The sequence below is a fragment of the Myodes glareolus genome, chromosome 7, assembly GCF_982192425.1.
Source record: "Myodes glareolus chromosome 7, mMyoGla1.1, whole genome shotgun sequence".
Lineage (NCBI taxonomy): Eukaryota > Metazoa > Chordata > Mammalia > Rodentia > Cricetidae > Myodes > Myodes glareolus.
In genome coordinates, this window is record NC_142032.1 from 2,125,409 (window position 1) to 2,143,356 (window position 17,948).

Here is a 17,948-nt window from a genome sequence, read left to right on the forward strand (position 1 = left end):
AGGTCCCAGTGGGAGATACTGTCTCCAAAACAAACAAACAAAAAACAAAGAACAACAGCAAAATGAAAGTCAATGGCTTCTGGGTTCCTGAAGAACAGCATCCAAGGCTGACTTTAGGCTTTCAAATGCTCCCATATATGTGTGCTTGCACTTACATGCACACATGGGTGAATGAACACACATGTACACACACACATACCCACGCTCACACACATATGAGTGTTGAAAGGCATGCAGCAAATAGACACAGAGGCCAGGGCAGAGAGGTGGGTAGCCATGGGTTCCTGTGTTGCAGAACAAGTTCAGTATCCATCTCTTTGCAGATGAGCCCACAACCAGGCAAAGAAGAAATTGAAGGGAAACCTTGGCTAGATCCCCACCAGCTTCCCTGGCCCAGGTACGTTCTATGCCAGCTGGCTGGGTTCTCCACTGTGTACCTGGCTGGGAGTCAGTAGGAAAACAGTGTGTGTTTGTCAGGCCCTGAACTGAAGGGCAGTAGATCAATGCAAAGCTAATAAATAAGGGAGAAATAGGATTTGTTGGTTCACAGAGGTTAGAGCTATGGAATCTAGGGTGAGCTTGGGCTCTTTTCCATGGCTCGGAGCAGCTGTAGAATAAGCCTGTGAAGAAAAGTACAGTTCTAGGTTGAATGGTGTGGCCCTGAGTTGAAGGGAGCCAGGGACTAGAGTGATGTATTTGAAAGCCAAGGAGTGCCTGAGCTTGCTCAGCACCATCAAAAGATGGAGGAGATGAAGACACCTTCCCCGTGTCCTCAGCAGGAGCCTGGCCTTGCCAACAGCTTTCAGGCTTCTATCTCCAGAATGGGATGGAAACAATGACATCATTTTCAACTCTGTGGCTCACGGTGCTCTAGGAAGAATTCATAATCTAGCGGTCAGGAGAGGCTGACCTAGAGGTCAGTCAGCTCTAGGGACTAGCCTTTCTGTGCTTCTGCCTACCTCTGCCCTGCAGAAAAGCCGCTCTTTCACACTTACCCACCTCCAGCATTATACCCGTGTGGCGTAGCAAGCACCCCTTGGGGATGAGGGAGGCAGACAGTCGGGTAGTGGAGCTTCCTATTTTGACCCTAGGAATCCACAGGCATACACAGACCCCAGAGCATTTTTCCCATTGCTAAGACTTCTTCCCGGAACAAGTCAGGGTTTTCTCCATACTTTATTGCATAGATACAAAAAATCAAAGCAAATGAAGTATTATATTGGTAAACATATGCACAATGAGTCTATGACCTTCCCATCTGATAGTCCTCCCTCTCTTAGAATCACTGGTTCATTGTACACCATTGATGGGTTCTATTTTTCTGTTTCTTTTTTTGGAGGGGTACTTATAAATAGGCATTCTCCTACCAGCTTCCCAGCCCACCCAACCAGACAAAACTATACTACATATCCTGAAACTTGCTTTTCAAAACTCCAATAATAAATCCAGACCATTGCCCTAGCTCATATGCAACACAAACTGGACTCACTGGGGAACGAAGAAGAAACACTGTCGCTGATACTTTCTTTGGACTGCCAACCAGCTCCCAAATAAAGACATGGAGAATTATTATTAATTATGAATGCGACCTTAGCTTATGCTTGTCCCGTTGGCTCTTATAACTTAATTTAATCTGTTTCTATTCATCTGTGTTTTGCCATGGGACTTTTTACCTTTCTTCCATTCTGCAAGCCATACTTTCCTGCTTCCTCCGTGCCTGACTGGCCGACCCCCCACATCTCCCTAGTGTCTCTCCCCCCCCCCAGCTTAATTCCACCTCCTGCTTACTCTCCCTGCCCAGAAGTCCTGCCTATACCTTCTCCCTTGCTATTGACCATTCAACTTTTTATTAGACCCATCAGATGCCTTAGATAAACAAGGTAAAACAGCAACACATCTGTTGTAGAATATTAGTTTAAATTTTGTTACATTTGTTTTTGCTGTGGAATATTTGTTTAATGATGCAAAGATGTTATTTTTTATGTTGTATTTGTTTAACTCTATAAAGCTGTGTTACTTTGCCTGTCTAAAACACCTGATTGATCTATTAAAGAGCTGAATGGACAATAACTTAGGTAGAAGACAGAAGCAGGCAGGGCTGGCAGGCAGAGAGAATAAGAAGGAGAAGAGGAGGAGGATGCCAGGGGCCAGCCAGCCAGCCATGCATCCAGCCACTGGGTAGGAAGGAAAGAAAGATATGTAGAATAAAGAAAAGTAAAATCCCAGAGGCAAAAGGTAGAAAGGATAATTTAAGTTAGTAGAGCTGGCTAGAAACAAGCCAAGCTAAGGCCAGGCATTCATAAGTAAGAATAAAACGCCTTGTATTTATTTGAGAGCTGGGTGGTGGACCCCCAAATAGCAAAGAGTTAAAAAAAAAAAAGAAAACAGCCAAACACATCTTTAAATAATTAAGCAAATGCAACACATCTTTACAGAGTTAAACAAATGCAGAATATCTTTGCATAGGTAAACAAATATTCCACAGCAAATAATCTCAACGTAGGGTAGGAAGCAACAGGAGGGTTGAGAGGGTTATAAGAAGGGGAATTGGGGGCACACATACATTCAAAATACACTGTATGAAATTCTCAAAAAATTACAAGAAGGCCCCCGATGTTTCTGAAAGGTAGGGTCTGGTACAGAAATGCCCAAACATGCATGAATCAGTCCAGAGGGAAGACATTGTCATCCATCCATCTATCTATCTATCTATCTATCTATCTATCTATCTATCTATCTATCTATCTATCTATCATCGCCTGTCACTCACCAAGGAAAACCACTCACAGCCCTGAGAGACTGACAGGGAAGAAATAGCTCTGATGTGTAGTTTCTCAGACACCAACCAAAATACCCCGTGGTTACTGCTGGTCTGTTTTTAAATGCAGATGGCATCTCTGGTGGAAGGTTGGGAATGCAGGAACGAGGTGAGGTCATTGCACTGGGAAGTTGTGTGTGATGGAAAAGGTTATGGCCATAGGACATCACAGAAAGGCTGACAGCTACAGAGAGAAGGGAAGTCAACCAGCAGGCTCTCCACCCCTGCAACTTCACAAGTAGGCGCTCCGCGGCCCACACTCAACCACCAATAAGATTATAGTTTCTGGCCCTGGGTAGTTAAACTTTCTGGAAGATTCCTGAGCTTGTAGCAAGAAAGGGTGGTGATTGAAAGCAGCTTTGCTAGCTGACAAGCCCGGAAAGTCATATCCCTACCCGGTGATGCTCTTCACAGATCCTACATGAGTGACAGCCAGTTTTTTTTTTAAACAAGGTTTATTTAAAAACAAAAACAAATCAGCTTATTTTCAGTGTGAGATGGGTTGCGTTTGGCCCTAATCCCCTGTGGTCAGCCAGCGTTCTTCCACTACACCAGCTGTCCAGGTCCCCACGGACCGCCTCAGTGAAGGTTACGTCCCCTGTCTAAAGACAAAAAGCAGAAACCCACTAACGCATTCAGCGCTGTGAAAATGTAATCCCAAATATAATTTCCACTCGTATGAGGAGAGTGAACTGGCTGAGTGTTCAACTCAACAAACAGTGTTTCTGAATTGAGGTCATCATTCCCTTAATGGCCCCATTGCTGCTCCTGCGGGGATTTACACCAGGTAGCAGGTCAAAGCGTGCTGCTGGGTTTTCCTTATTGGGCTTGTGGGTCCCTCCCGGTAAGTGAAACCGGCGGAGAAGGGTGTGCAATGTGTCCTATACATGCCAGCAAACCTCCCAGGACACCCAGGTATCCAGATCACCAGCACAGGGTTGCTAAAGATGGGCCCCTCTGAAGTCCAAACACCTTAGAAAAGCCTCTTCTATAGGGGTTCTTTTGCCAGAAGGGGGGCTAAATGATGGGGAGACTATGAGCCTATAAAGAGAACCCTAGATTCCCTCAGCAAGGAACTGGATCAGCAGAATTCTCCGGGGGCGGGAGTGGGGGGAGACAGCCAAAAACTGTCTGTAGAGAAAGACTAGACTAGATTGATTATAAGGAATTTATTTACGCGGTTACAGAGGTGAAGTCCCACAGTCTTCAGGTTGAGTGGCAAGTTCAAGGACCACAAAGTGGTATGGCAGCTTGAATAAGAAATGGCCCCCAAGGTCTTGGGCTTTTGAGCATTTGGTCCCTAGTTGGTGGTACTGTTTGGGGTTCAGCCTTGCTGGAGGAAGTGCGTCACTGGGGACAGACTCACTATTACATTTGAAGATGTCAGCTCTCAGCATCCAGTTCCTGGCTGCTATGCCTGCCTCTTGCCACCATGCTTCCTGCCATGATTGACTCTTATCCCTCTGGAACCCTGAGTCCAAACAAGCTCTTCCCTCTGTAAATTTTCCTTGATCGTGGTATTTAATCACAGTGAAAGGAAAGCAATGAGCACAAGAAGCACTTATACTCCAGGAAATTGCAGTCTTTTTGTTCTGTGCAATTGATAGGTAAGGTCCGCCCACAGTGAGGAAGGCCATCTGCTCTTCTCAGCTTCTCAATTTCCATAATTATCTCTCCACAAACACACCCAGGATAATGGCCGGCCAGGTATCTGGGCCACCCCGTGACCCAATCAAGTACCCCAGGCATCCAAAAAACAAGGGAAGTAAAGATGGCCTCCAGGTCCAAAAGGAGAGTGGGCAATGGTCTCTCTTTCAATACGGAGATCAAGTAGGGCTGTCCCTAGCTCTAAGGCCTCTCGAGACAAGGCCATGTTTTCTCTGTCCATCCCCACTGCTGACTTCAGTCTCAAAGCTTTCCTACTTAATGCTAAGTCTGGAACCTGATCAGTCAATCATAAGGGAAGAAGAGGGAATGAGAACTCAGAGAACTTCTCCACATCCCGTTCTAGATAACGCTACACACATATTATCTCATTTGACGGAGGTGGCAGGGCCTGCCTATCATTGGTCACAGTTATTCATAATAGGCACCACGGTCTCAGTAACTGTCCCTGTGCCTTGCGATTTTAATCAATTTAACTAGAATCTCCCTCAAGGACAGGAACCATTATTCTTCTCATGTCGTAGACAATCATGAGACATTCAGAAGTAGTGTTGTCTTGCCTGGGCCCCACAGCCACAAGAGTCAGAGCTAGGATTAGACCCAAGCAGCCCTTTTGGAGTTAACTATTCTATACCACTACCTCCACCACCACCTACTGTGAGGGATTCTTTCTGTGGGATCCCCTAGGTTCAGAGTTACAGACTGGGCAGCTTGGAGCCTGAGCCAGGTGGAATAGGCTTGCTTTGGCCCTGGAGTAACAGGGACCCTGTCTCTCACCTTGCTGCAGATGCCAGCACCCTAACAGACTCCATTCATCCCAGCCTCCTTCTAAGGCAGGCTTCAGGCTGTCCTTTTCCCTGAGGAAAGACTAAGCCTGCTGAGCCCTCCCGTCAAGAATGAGTGCTGCATTTCAATTCTGGATTTAATTCTGTGGGTTGATCCGGGAGCCACAAGGAGATGGATTAGCAGCGCTGACATTCAGAGCCTAGTCTTTGGAAAAAGCAACATTAATTATTACCCACGAAACCCAACCCCTGCCATAGGGTTTCTCCCTATGACTCAGGTGAGGCTTGCAAGCAATGACTACTTCAACCTCCACTTAGGGATACCTCGCTGAGCCTGGCAATCTCATGGGGAGGCAACAAAAGCAGAAGAAAATGCAGCAAGAAATATGAGGACCGAAGCATAGCTTCTTGGGACGGGAGGCCTAAGGCCCAAGCACCCAGTGAGTGCTTGCTGCATGCACAGTAGGCAGGCTATGAAAGCAGGGCTGTGTGAGCCATAGCCCCCCAGAGAAACAGAACCAATATGTGTATGGGAGACAGGAAGAAAGAGGAACTATGGGGGAGGAAAGCAGGGAGGGAGAAGAGAAGAAAGGGAGGGAGGGGATGAAGAAGGAGGAAGGAAGGGAAAGAGAGAGAATTATCTCATTATCTCACACAGTCAAGGAGGCTGAATAAAGCCCATGGCCAGGTGGCTGGAGCCTAGGGAGATCAGTGCTACCCCAGTCAGATACTAGAAGCCTACTGTCTTAGTTTGCTTTCAATTACTGTGATAAAGACCATGACCAAAAGCAGTTTGGGAAGGAGAGAATTTATTTGGCTCACACAACCTGATCACGGGATCAGTGAGAGAAGCCAATGAACTCAAGGAACCTGGCAGGAGCCTGGAGGCAGGAACCGAAACAGAGACCATGGAGGAATGCTACCTATGGGCTTGCTCCCCTTCCCTTGCTCAGTCTGCTTATTTATACCACCCAGAACCACCTACCTGGGAGAGGTACCACCCACAGTGACCTGGGCCTTCCCACATCAGTTATTAATCAAAAAAATATCCCCATAGGCCAATCTTATAGGGGCATTTTTTCAACAGAGGTTGCTTTTTTTCTCTGATAACTCTATCTTGTTTCAAGTTAACAAAAACCTCAACCACACCAACAGCTTCATACCAGGAGAGCCACAGAACAAAATCCAGAACACTGTCCCCAAATCCCAAGACCCAAAAAGAGGTGGGTCAGATCCAGTTACAGGAAAGACCAATGCCAAGCAACAGGTTTGCCCCTTGTTTCTAAGAGTGCCAACCTTTGAGATCCACTCAGTCCTGCAAGGTGCCGGAACAGGCCAAATGGCATGAAAAAAAGCCATCTGCTTTACTCTGATTGAAGTATTAATCTTGACAAAACATGCTCAGAGAAAAAGCCCAGAATGGTGTTTGACCACATATCTGGGCATCTAGTGGCCTAGTCAAGTTGATACATAAAGTCAGCCATCACAGGATTCAAGGTCGAGAACGAGGGCACAGCATGAAAGCACTCAGTTCTACGTTCTACGTTCCAGAAGACTCACGTGATAGCCAGACAAAAGCCTGAGGTTCACACAGGTGCCGGGGCAGGGAGAGCAGTGAGGAGCCACTGGGAAAGACTGAGGGTGGAGGCCAGGGTGAGGGCATGCACAAAGGACAGACAACCCGGGCTGTGAGTCATTGACTAATACACCCATCAGGACTTTAGAGACTGCAACCTTCTGTTCTCTGTGATGGTGAAGCTACTTTCCATGGTTTCGTCAGAACTATCTCCCCATAGGCTCATTACCACCATGATGTGAGAAGACGTGTGTTCCTGCTGCCATGAAGTCTGCTATACTTCCCCTCCGTGATGAGTAAAACTTTGTCCCAAATAAACCTTCTCTCCCTTAAGCTTCTTTATCAGATAGTTTGTCAGAACAATTTTTAAAAGCCATGACTATATTACTTACACCGATGCTTCTTTGAGACAAACATTACAGACAACCTATTCATGAAATCTTTGGAATTCTTGCCAACTCATTCATGGGTAATTTTTCATTTTTTTTTCTGGCTTCTACTACTGTGTGTGGATTGTCACAGACACTTACAGGGCAATTCCCATCACACTAGTTTCTTGGAGTCTAATTTTTCTGTTACAGTCACAGCTGCCTGGAACTCTGGTCACACATCATTCCTGAAAACATGGTCTGGATATAGAGAACCCTGGTCCAGCAGCTGCCTGCCCTGCCACAGTGAAGCCACCTCCACTTCCATTGGCTATTCTGGAGTGACTGACAGGTATGTCTTCATTTTTACTGTCCATCCGCTCTAAGCCCTCATCCTCATGGCCTTCTCTGCCATGACCACCTCTTCCGAGCTGCTGGGGATAGTATTCTTGGCTGCTTTGCAGTCTCGCTGACTCACACTTTTTTGCCATCTGGTGAGAGATTTCACTCTTTTAATGAGACATTGGCAATATGTTCCCAGTGTCTGACAAGCCTGCCTGAGTCACGGGGACCAAGGGGCACAGGAGGTGTTGGAAAAGAGAAATTTAAAGTAAAGGGTTCTCTTTATGCAACCTCAAGAGTCCACTGAGGAACTCTAGGATGATCTGGAGAGAGAAGAGAAGCTGGGAGAACAGGTATGCTTTAAATATCTGCATTTTATACTCTTAAGTACCCAATGGCAGAAATTAAGGGCAGATCACTGTAGATAGATAGATAGATAGATAGATAGATAGATAGATAGATAGATAGATAGATAGTAGATAGATAATAGATAGATAGATAGATAGATAGATAGATAGATAGATAGATAGATGATAGATAGAAGATAGATAGATAGATGATAGACAGACACATAGATAGTAGATAGATAATAGATAGATAGATAGATAGATAGATAGATAGATAGATAGATGATAGATAGATAGATAGATAGATGATAGACAGACAGACAGATAGATAGTAAATAGATAATAGATAGATAGTAGATAAATGATAGATAGATAGATAGATGATAGGTAGACACCGAGATAGATGACAGATTTTATATATATATATATATATATATATATATATATATATATATATATGGAGAGAGAGAGAGAGAGAGAAAGAGAGAGAGAGAGAGAGAGAGAGAGAGAGAGAGAGGCAGACAGGCAAGTAGGCAGGCAGGCAGACAGACAAGCAGCAAGCAGCCAGGCAGACAGATAGACAGGCAAGCAGGCAGACAGACAGACAGACAGACAGGCAGGCGGGCAGACAGAGGCAGACAGACAGGCAGGCAGGCAGGCAGGCAGACAGACAGACAGGCAGACAGATAGACAGACGTGCTGCATGTACCCAGGCTAGGCCATCTGGAGGGCATTCCATACTTACTTCCACATTTTTTCATGCTTCCCAAAAACCTCTTTAAGGAATTTATTTCTCACATTTCACTTGAGACCAGTGGCATTCAACCAGAATGTCTTTGTCTCCCCATTCACCCAACACATGAAGGTGTAGAGGGTATACCAAGCACAGGTATTGGCTGACTCACAAAGACAAAGGTCTTGCCTTTGTGAGACCCAGCAAGGCAGGCATTAAAGAAAAGTTCTCAAGGTAATATGCCTTAAAACACACGGGGAGTAAGTACTAGCCCGTGGAGACCATGACATGGGAGTCATATCTCATGACTAGGTAAGCTGGGGTATGGGGCTTACCTTCCGAGTCCAGTACTACACAGGTGTTACTCATATCTCAGGCCATCAATGCCCAGGGTTCTGCTGCTGAAACTCCCTCCTTGATTTGTCACATGGAGTCGTGATGTCACCCAAAGGCAGCTGGTGACGGTCTTCCATATTTGCTGCTGCACTGTTTGTAATAGCTGAGCTGTGGAGCGTGCCCAGAGGTCCAGTAGCAGATGGAAGGAGAGAGAAAATGCAGTACCTTTGCATGATGGAACTTTGCTCACCTGCAACAAGGAATTAGATCAAAACATCTGCAGGAAGATGAACCAGAGATCATCATGCTTGAGAAATAAAAGCTCAGAAAGACATCATATTTTCTCCCACATGCAGATTTAAATGTATATGCGTATGCGCTCACAAATGAACATTGAAAGAACCTTGTGAGAGGGAGGAAGAAGTTTAAAGGTGCAGAGAACAAGAGAAGATTACAGAACGTTTGTGACTTGAAATCAGAAGGAAGGCGAGCAACAAGAAAGCAGTGGTAAATTGGTGACGTTTCAGTGTGGAGTGAGAGCTAGAGTCTACCCAGAACGAGGCCGAGACAGGGGTTCTGCACAAACTGCAAGAGGCCCAGCAGTGATCGGGGGTCCCCCTTTTCTAAGTGCTAGCCACATGGTTGTGAATGAGCCAAACCTTCTATGGCTGATTGTCATCCCTGAGTCTTCCCGTCTACATCCTCACCCTTACCATGTCCTGTGGTGGGCTGAGTCCATTTCCCTGTTTCTACCACGGGGCTCAGCCTTGGGGCTTGTTCTAGCCAATGGACTGCAAGTAAATAAGCTGCCCTAAAGGCCTGAAATGTGTTTGAGCAGTCGCTGGCATTGACTCTCTTCTGTGTCTTGTCATTACTGTCAGAAGAGTCCTGGGCTTTGTGAAACTCAACAGGTGGACTTGAGCCCACCAGACCTTCAGCTTGAAGCGGTGACCAGCCTGGACAAGGCTCAGAAACACCCAAAATGCTCATTAATTATCATGTGCTACCAAGATAAAATGGTTGGTTATTGCACAGCCATTCCTGGTCAATATACTTTGAACCGCCGCCACTCTGAGAGGCAGACTTTCTTCTCTCACCTCTGACCACTGTAGACTCTGAGGTTTACATATCGGCCAGCATCATAAAATTAGCAAGTGGCACTGTTGGGATTTAAATCTAGCAGACTCTGGAACTCTTATCCTATGTATGGGTTTTAGTGCTGCTTCAGGAAAGCCCCACAACGATGCACCCACATGTGTCATGTAAATTTGGATGTGACGTGGTGACAGCTGTGCCCTACATCCCAGAGCTTCCCAGATGCACACTCAGCCAGTCCTGTCACAAACTTTCCAACGACGCTCTTTACCTTCACGGCTGGGAACGTCCAGTCCATATTTCCAGCATCGTAACAGCTTTTACTATATTACGATGAGATGAAATTCAGGAGGAATTGTTATCATAAAACATTAGTGTATGCTGGGAAAGGGGTAAAAAGGAAGGGAAAGAAGTGGACTGTATTTTAGAAGCAAAAGTCCCAAAGAGAGCAAGATATGATTGTTATTTGCTACAAGGAGAGGTGTGATATTCTCACTTCAGCAACAGATCGGGGTGTGGGGTAGCAGAACAGGGATGGACAACTCAGTTCCCTGGGCAAATGCGCAGTGGTTGGATCCAGGATGAGTCAGGTAGGAGACCGAATGCTGATCCGTGTGCGCTAAGCCATAATCCAGAGGAATCGGGCAAGTTCAAGGCTCCCCGCAAGTTTTTCTCCTCAAACACTTCTCCAGCTAACTGGATTCCTGATCCTTTCTCCAGCCTGGGGCAGGAAAGTGAAGTGAGCTGGCTACAGGGCAAGCCAGCAGCAAGGAAAATTCCATGTCCTTGAAGCCTCAGAGGGCAGGAGGGGCTGCTCCCTAGTGATACTATTTGTCCTGACTTTGCTCAGTTGGGCAGGGGAGACACTGACTGCTGCTCCAACTCAGCTCGCTGCAAACCCGGACAGAGGAAGGCCCCAGTGCTGGGTCACACTTAGTAATGGGTCACAACTAGGGAGATTTGCGAAGGTCGGGCTTTCACAGAGGCCATGTGTGGGGAAAGAGTAGTCGGGGAAAAGGAATTTGGGCTGAACTATTTTGGATCCTGGCCTGCCTCTTCTCTGCTCATGAATTGAAAGTCAGAATGGCCTTAAATTCTTTCTTTCTTTCTTTCTTTTTCCTTCTTTCTCCCCTCCCTGCTTCAAGCTGAACTCCCATGGGAGTCCTAGGGGACAGGACACCACACACCCTTGTAAGTGTTAGGTTATCCCAGGGGGCTGCGGGCATCTGCTTCATACACCCGCAGAGCTTCAAAGGAAAGACAAGGAAAAGTAAGGACGAGAGTGTGGCTCACCACAAATGCACCAGACTTCAGCCTGCTGCCTCCCCGGTGCCTGCTCTGCCCAGGGTGGGTCGCCTCTCCCAGATCTGGCGGCTGGGTCACAGCTTTGCTATGTGTTTGTCTCTGAGCAGGCCTGACTTCAGCAGTGACTAAGCTTGGAAGCTGTAAAGCTTGGTAATAAACCTGTCAGTGAGGCTGTGGGCTGAGCCAGCATGCTGACCCTGGGTGTCTTCCTCAGCGGGGCAGAACCCCCAGGTCCCCCTCTTCCCAACACCCTAGCAGCCCTGCCTGCAATGCGCTGGGAGCCGGGTACCTCCCAGGGTCTTCCCATGCAGCCACAGCATCAGATCCAGGTCGAAGAAGATCCATTCTGCTCACTGAATCTGTCCTTTAGTCAGAGTGGGCAGAGGGAGCTGATGGCAGAGATCGATGTATGAGCATGAGCCAGGCAGAGTTCCAAGCCAGTCTCCAGTGTTACAAGTCAACATGGCCTTGGGCGCCTCAGCTGCACCTCGGCTTACCAATCTGAAAGGTAAGGATGGTGGTGCTTTAGGACAAAAGGACACTGTGGGCATTTCCTGAGGTCCTGAGGATGATGGTGGACTCAGGTGGACCCAACTGGGTGGGGGCGGCACAAACAAGTGCTCAGAATGGGAGAGGTCTTTCTCTGTGGGCGGATTCCTTTCAGAGTTTATTGCCCTTCTCCCTCCCCCTCATCTATCCTCCCCTTCTTCCTCCTCCCTCTACTTCCTCCCTCCTCCTCCTCCCCCTTCATTCCCTCTTCTATTCTTCCCGCAATCCACCCTCTTTGCTGCAAACCTCCCCATTTGTCCTCCACCCTCTCACCCCTCCTCTCTTCTCCGCAAACACTTGGGACCAGAGATAGCTCCCAGCCTGCCTCTGCCCTGTCCCCAGGTGGCTAAGAGGGTGCAGGTCCAACTCCTGATGGCAAAAGTAGGCATAGCTTGCCTGTGAACAAGCGCTGTCCTTGCTCTGGGTGGTCCTGTTCGTGGGACTTTTCCCTTCGAGGCTGAAGATGCATTGAGTTCCATTCAGACTCCAGGCATAAGATCCTCTGGTGGCCGTGAAGGAAGGAAAGGGGAGTTGCTGAAGAGAAACCTCTCACAGAAGCAGGAGGCCAGGAAAGTGGAACTGGTCTGGAGTTCTCAACCGCAAAGCTTCAAGAAGGAAGTCGAGACAAAGACCACTTAACAAAATCATACCAACCCTAGTCTGGAAGAAGTGATTGCACTTCATCTTTCTTCACCCATAATCTCCCACCCCCTCCTTCTGATGGGTGGGCCTGAAACAAAAGCATTTAAAACCAGAGGTGGGTGAAAGGCAGAGACGTCTGTGGCACCTTCCCGCCCAGCTCAGCACCAGGGATCAAGTCAAGAGGAGGCCCGATCGCCTTGCCAGATGATCTGCATACAATGAAGACATAAATCAGTCACCACCAATTTTTATCCTGCCCTGGTCCACCCTTTACTGCGGAGGCTGGAGGCTGGTCTGAGCTTCAAGCAAGGATAGGGTGGGGGAGAAAGGGGCACCTGGCCTGCCTGGGTGACTCCGGTCCTGGAGCTGCCACCTATCCTGCTCAGGGAGACTTGTGTCCAAAGACACGGGGAGACAGATTAGCTGCCATCTGGCACCCAAAGGTGGAGGCCAGGTACCCCAGCATAGTCTTCCACTGGTAAAAATAAATAAATAAATAACAGGGACTGGGGAGGTGGCTCGATGGTTAAGAGCACTGTTCCTGCAGAGGATCTGGATTCAATTCCCAGCACGCACATGGCAGCTCACAACTGTCTATACCTCCAGTTCCAGGAGATCTGACACCCTCACACAGACATACATGCAGGCAAAGCCTACTCTGGGAATGCAGAGCACTCCCAGAAGCTGTCTTTCAGCTGCACAGGGAAGCCCTTGCCAGCTACTCTTCCCCTGCCCCTCCCATTCGGCTTCCTCCCTTCCCTCTTCTTCTTCCTTAAATAATGGCTTCCAAACCTTCAAGACCGATGGGACCCTCAGCCCTACCTACAGTATGCTGTTGCTCTGGAAACCGCTCCTGATTCTTGGGCTCGGCAGAGACTGACATGGTGCTACCTGTTGGAATTGGACGTTTATGGAGGCAGTGGTCATGGAGCTATCCTTGGCAGAAAGAGACACAATTCAACCCGAGAAGCTCCCCTTAGAGATGGAGACTCAGTTGCAGCTGGGATCTTCACTGATACACAGAAAAGAACTCCAGGACCAGTCAGCGTGAAGCCGAGTTGGAGTTCACTAGGCGAACGGAAGTAAGCTCTGGATAGATCCCAGTGTGGGCATTAACAGACACGTACTTGGATGTCTTAGAGCACTAAAGTGTCTCTATGATTCAGTGGCTTTGGATACATTGTTCAAAGGTTTAAATTTAGAAAGCTTTTTAAGTTAACTTGTTTGCTTGCCTCCTTTTGTAAACAAAACTGTAAGGTGCCTTTTCAGGTGCATTGTCCAGGCTTGTGGCTGAGAAAGGAATGCTGGGAAGATTAAAGCTGAAGGGTTTAAGATATGTGTTTTGGCCCTAAGTATGGTTCATTACCTGTTTTAATATCCTTGTTTGAGATATTGCTCCCAGAACGGCTAGAGTTGGAGCCTGCGCAGTCCAAACAAGGCTGAGCCATCCATCCACAATAAGCCAAGCGAACAGAAGAGCAATAGAGAAAAGCCGCGGTGAACAGATGTATTAGACAAGGTCATGTGGGGAAAGGAACAAAAGGGTCCTACGAGACGTACACACACACACATACAGAGAGAGAGAGAGAGAGAGAGAGAGAGAGAGAGAGAGAGAATAAAACACCTTAATTGCAAAATTTAAAAAGGGACCTCAACTGTAAAAACTACAAACAAATCAAACAGGCCAGGCGGTGGTGAAACATGCCTTTAATTCCAGCACTCAGAAGGCAGAAGCAAGTGGATCTCTGTGAGTTTGAGCCCAACCTGGTCTGCTGAACAAGTTCCAAGACAACTAGGAGCTACATAGAGAAATTTTGTCTCAACCCCCCACACTCCAAATCACAAATTACCATCCAATGAAAATGAGACAATGTCACTGGAGACACCTGTAGTCTGCCACAGCCAAAATTGAAGGCTTTAAGTGTTTAAAACAGTATTCTTCAATATACTGAATAGACTTCAATAAGAAGTCCACAAATAACAATTAATTCACATACATGATCAAAACATAACCTAGACCCCCAAAAACCTCCCTCATGCCCAAACAAAAAGCTTAGTTACAAAAAAATTCCAGGTCTCTAACCTTCTGATCTGCAGTTGATAGATGAGAATTGAGCAACATCAGCCGCCGGCCCTAGAGAAACTGGGTGCTGCAGCACGCTTTCTCTCTGGGGACCTTTTCTCCGGTGAATAAACTGACCATAGCACTGGACACCCTCGGAGAACACCTGACCCAGGAGGCCATCTCCATGGGTGTAGTCGTGACTATGTAACATAGACGTCACTTCCTGGACGTCTATGAGGTGACAGTCAATCAATCACAAGAGGATGCTGGCTTTTTAAACAGGGGCTATGTTTTCTCTGTTGTGTCTTTGTGTCCCTGTGTTCCATTTCTGGATCTGATTCTGGCTGGGACTGTGTGATGTCTCTTGGATCTGAAGTCTCTTGACTACCAATCCAACTAGCTCTTCTTTAGCTGTGTGTTTAAACCTTTGCACAGCTAATAGCTGAACTGACTCAGTGGTAGGGTTCCAGCCGCATGTGTGTGAGGCCCTATATTGAATCCTCAGTACAAGAAGGAAAGAAAGGAGGATGGAGGAAGAGGCACGGGGTGGCAGGAGAGGGAGGGATGCAGAAGGAAGGGGGGGAGGATGGAGGAAGAGGTGTGGGGTGGGGGAGGGATGCAGAAGGAAGACGGGGGAGAGGATGGGGGGATACAGAAGGAAGAGGAGGGAGAGAAAAAGAAGGAGGAATATTTTGCTCACTTCAAGAAAGAATCATGAAGAGGCAAGAAATGTCATTGCCCTGGAACCTGATCTAAGAGGACAGAGTGTGCTGGGTGCCCTCTGAGAAAATAAAGAGGAGAGCTTAGACAGTCCAAGGTGTTCCCTGCTGCTACCAGAAACCGCTGGGGACCCGCCATTCTGCACATGCTCATTGGGGACCCGTCATTCTGCACATGCTCATTGGGGACCCACCATTCTGCACATGCCCATTGGAGACTCGCCATTCTGCACATGCCCATTGGAGACCTGCCATTCTGCACATGCCCGTTTCTTTGGCTTTGAAGGAAGCTGCTGGTGGGAACAAGCTCTAAAGGATGCTTGGACCACCAGAGCCTGCTGCTTGTTAACAGAAAGGCAGGGGAAAACCGGGTTCTTCTTCTTCTGTCTCAGTTTCAGCTGTCTTGCCTTGGGTTTCTCATCTGAAAAATGGAATAATGTTGAGATGATCCCTAGACAAGTTGCGACCTACAGCAATGGAGCTGCACTTAAAGCAGCCACTTTCTCCCCGTGGAGACAGAGCTCTATCTACAATTAGGCGCCAGCCATCCCCGTAAGTAGCCCAGGCTAGCCTCCAACTTGCCACCCTCCTGCCTCTGCCTCCAGGGAACTGGAATCACGGCTGTGCACCCCTGAGCTCTCAATGGGGTCTCGTATCCCAGGCTCTGCCACCTTGAACTTGTCGCAGTGCTCCCTACCTACGGCTCCAAAGTGAAGGGATCGCAGGAGTGTCCCACTGTGGCAGACCTGACAGCCCCTCTTCTGCCTTTTGAGACAGCAACATCCCCTATCCTATCACAGCTGATTGCCCAACAGGCTCTAAACGCTGGATCCACAGAACTCAGCACTGGCTCTGACTTCTTTTTCCCTTGGATCTGGGCAGTGGTCCTGCTGTCGCAACCTTCTCTAAGACTTCTGGATCATTCCAGGCTGCGCCCTCTCTAAGATTTCTGAAACACTCCAGGCTCTCTGTTTTACTTTCACGCTGCCTCCCTCTCTCCCTTCAGTACCCTCTTCTTACTGCGCCAACCCATATATATTTAGCTCTTTTAATCTTGCTTCATAAATCATTGCTGCATGTCAAGTTCCTGCACTGCTGCCAAGGCATATCTAAAATACTTCCTTTCTGGCCAGTGCTTCAAGGTCTGCCCAGCTGTCAGAGCTGCCTCTTACCAGGACGGTCGATAAGGAGGCTGCCAGAGCCGCTCTGGCATAGGCTGCAGCACTCCCAGCCCTTTCTTTGAGAGCTGTTGAAACTGCACTGGAAGATCATGGAGGTTACTGACGTCACCACTCTCCGCTGAAAGTGTCCCCTGATGGCTCTGACTCCAGCATCAGCATCTGAGCTGAAATCTGCATCTTTTATTTGCTGAGAGTTTTGGTTAAGTTCCTTAAATTCAATGTGCCTAAACATCCCAAGCTAAAAGATGGGGTGAATGCTCGCTTTGTTGAGCAGCTTTGAGAATTAAATGAGATAATGTGCATATTAATATAACTCTCAGCACAGTGCCTAGTCCTTTGTAAATGTTCAAGAGTTTTTAGCTCATCCTATTGACTTTTCCTGTGGTTCATCCACTCCTTTCACCATCCTTATTTGTGAGACCCTGGGTTTTTGTTTTGTGGGTTTTTTGTTTTTGGGGTTTTTTTGTTTGTTTGGTTTTTTTAAATCATGGATGCCAATACACCCAGTTGAAAAAGTAATAATGAAAATTTTTTTCTGTCTTCTTTTCAAGCCAGAAGTCATTATGCAACATGGCTCTTGCCAAGGAGACGTCAGCTGGAGACTGGAAAGCTTTTAAAAGGAAGCAGATTAAATTGCCGTGGCCAATCCACGTCTCCTTTCCTCTCTTTGCTTGTCCAGAATAGGGATGTGATGTCTGGAGCTTCAGCAGCCATACCACACCATGGGTCCAATTTGAGACTGGCAGTCACTGGCTCAGGGTGATGGAACAGAAGGGAAAGGGAGGGAGCCTGTGTCTCTCCTCCCAGGCTGCACTGTGGGGCTGCCCAACCTACCCTGGACCACCTGCCTCTGGAATCCTGGTTGGCAAATAAATGAATAAATAAGTCTATTACCTCTTCTTTTGTCATATTGCTAGCAATCTTTCTGATGAGTAACAACCCCAGTTAAAACTGAGTAAGATATGGAAGTACTTTGCAAAAGGAGTTCTGTCGAGCAGAGGGATTCCAGGGAGCCACTCTCAGACTGGGGATCCACGGGGCAGGAGTAAGGAGCTTGCTGTCTCTCCCACCTCCCCCTTTCCAGTTACTTTGCTTTAATGCATTGTACTGAAGAGAGGTGACCTAGTTAGGTTTTGTTTCAAGAACAGAGTCTGAGCAAATAAATAAATAAATAAATACGAGTTTAGGAAAAAAGCCCTTCTCATCCAAGCTCCTCATTTTCCAGATGAGTGATCTGAAGCCCCAAAAGTAGCTGGCCCAGTCCACTCAGCCAAGCCCAGCCAACAGGAGCCAGAACTGCTGATCTCCCCATGGCCACTGTAAAGTACTGGAACAACCACACACACACAAAAAAAGCAGATGCAAAAAGCTCCCCATTGCTGCCCAAGTCCCCATGCCAACAGATCCGAGATGCTGGCTGCA

At 47.4% G+C, this 17,948-nt stretch overlaps 2 long non-coding RNA genes across 4 annotated transcripts in view; one reads left to right on the forward strand and one right to left on the reverse strand.

The window, feature by feature from the left end:
* Nucleotides 1-17,426, forward strand: part of LOC125393497 (uncharacterized) — a 29,024-nt gene extending 11,598 nt beyond the window's left edge. The window contains exons 2-5 of one of the 3 annotated variants that reach the window (XR_015738314.1): nucleotides 7,426-7,564; nucleotides 11,741-11,878; nucleotides 15,738-15,897; nucleotides 17,078-17,426. This is a non-coding gene — a long non-coding RNA (uncharacterized LOC125393497). The remainder of the gene's footprint in view (nucleotides 1-7,425; nucleotides 7,565-11,740; nucleotides 11,879-15,737; nucleotides 15,898-17,077) is intronic. The other 2 variants (XR_015738313.1, XR_015738312.1) reach the window with 2 other exon arrangements.
* On the reverse strand, nucleotides 3,173-11,773 carry LOC125393496 (uncharacterized). The gene is made up of 3 exons (XR_007229817.3): nucleotides 11,660-11,773; nucleotides 8,970-9,220; nucleotides 3,173-3,420 (listed from the first exon to the last, which is right to left on the reverse strand). It is a non-coding gene; the product is annotated as an uncharacterized LOC125393496 (long non-coding RNA).
* Nucleotides 17,427-17,948: the final 522 nt, after the last annotated feature.